Here is a 2,179-nt window from a genome sequence, read left to right on the forward strand (position 1 = left end):
GGAGTGATGTCGGCAAACCGTTTGCAAAGCCCATAGCACTTCTGCTTTCAGTGTGGGTTGAGGAGGATGTACTGAAGGCATTATTTGTCATGGGATCCGGAGACACTGCCAAAACGGGTGTAGGCCTATCTTTAGAGGTTGTACTTATCTCCACTGAATAAACATTTGAGGAAAATTTTTAGGTTAAAATCTGGGCTTATTCTATACTGAACAAAAATATAAACGCAACACTCTTGTTTCTGCTCCCATTTTTCATGAGATGGACTTAAAGACCTACAATTCATTCCAGATACACAATATTACCATTTCTCTCAAACATTTCTCACAAATCAGTCTAAATGTGTGATAGTGAGCACTTCTGCTTTGCTGAGATAATCCATCCCACCTCACAGGTGTGCCACATCAAGATGCTGATCTGACATCATGGGTAGTGCACAGGTGTACCTTATACTGCCCACAATAAAAGGCCACCCTGGAATGTGCAGTTTTTTGCTTTATTGGGGGTCTGGGGACTCAGAACCGGTCAGTATCTGGTGTGACCACCATTTGCCTCATGCAATGCAACACATCTTCTTCGCATAGAGTTTATCAGATTGTCAATTGTGGCCTGTGGAATGTTGGTCCACTCCTCTTCAATGGCTGTGCGAAGTTGTTGGATATTAGTGGGAACTGGTACACGCTGTCGTATACGCCGGTCAAGCACATCCCAAACATGCTCAACGGGTGACATGTCCGGTGAGTATGCTGGCCATGCAAGAACTGGGACATTTTCAGCTTCCAAGAACTGTGTACAGATCCTTGCAACATGGGGCCGTGCATTATCTGTCTGAGTGGCTGGTCTCAGACGATCTTGGAGGTGAACCTGCTGGATGTGGAGGTCCTGGGCTGGTGTGGTTACACGTGGTCTGCGGTTGTGAGGCCGGTTGGATGTACTGCCATATTCTCTGAAACGCCTTTGGAGACGGCTTATGGTTGAGAAATGAACATTCAATGCACGAGCAACAGATCTGGTTGACATTCCTGCTGTCAGCATGCCAATTGCACGCTCCCTCAATGCTTGTGGCATCTGTGGCATTTTGCTGTGAGACAAAACTGCACATTCCAGGGTGGCCTTTTATTGTGGGCAGTATAAGGTACACCTGTGCACTACCCATGATGTCAGATCAGCATCTTGATGTGGCACACCTGTGAGGTGGGATGGATTATCTCAGCAAAGCAGAAGTGCTCACTATCACACATTTAGACTGATTTGTGAGAAATGTTTGAGAGAAATGGTAATATTGTGTATCTGGAATGAATTGTAGATCTTTAAGTCCATCTCATGAAAAATGGGAGCAAAAACAAAAGTGTTGCGTTTATATTTTTGTTCAGTGTACATTGATTTACAGAATCAAATTTAAAAAACAAAAATACACTGATTTTATACAGATTACTAACTTTTGGGGATCACAATACAAATCTAAATATTTTAGACAAGTTACTTATCTGCTTATTGAATGGTGGGCGAAAAAAATATCTGTATAGTGTCCATTATCTAAAACCCCGCAATGACGTAGTTTGTGTTGTTCTTAAAATAATATTAACTTAAACGGTCAATCTGATTTTCTGGAGGAAAAATAATAGTTTTGATGAATCAACAGCTTGGGAAAATAGTCGCTAGATTAATTCAAAGAAAAATTGTCTGTAGTTGCACCTCAACAGTATAACCAGTGATAATACTATATAAATAAAATTAAAGTAATGGCACCAGCATAGACAGACACAGTAACAGTACAGAATGAGGTAACAGTGGCAGTGTGAGGAAATGTCAGCGTCACTGGCTGGTTAACAGCAATGGGGAGGAAACTTGTCTCTAAATCTGGAAATGCTTGTGCAGATGGATGGATGGAAGGTGAAAAGTGACAGTGCTGGGTGGCTAGAGTCTCTCAAGGTGCTGCTTGCTTTTCTGAGGCAGCACCTGAAGACGATGCCTTTGACCGCCAGAAGCTGTGTGCCCGAGGAACTGGAAGCTGTTGAAGCCTCTACAGCATCCTCTGCGATGTAGATAGGACTTTGGGGAGTCATCCGTTTGCGAAAGTCCAGGATCAGCTCCTTGGTTTCTCTAGCGTTGAGGGTGATGTTGTTATACATGGTGAAGAGCTGGGCCTACAAATCCCAGCATTCAAGAGGTGAAAATACA

The sequence above is a fragment of the Brienomyrus brachyistius genome, unplaced genomic scaffold, assembly GCF_023856365.1.
Source record: "Brienomyrus brachyistius isolate T26 unplaced genomic scaffold, BBRACH_0.4 scaffold446, whole genome shotgun sequence".
Classification (NCBI taxonomy): domain Eukaryota; kingdom Metazoa; phylum Chordata; class Actinopteri; order Osteoglossiformes; family Mormyridae; genus Brienomyrus; species Brienomyrus brachyistius.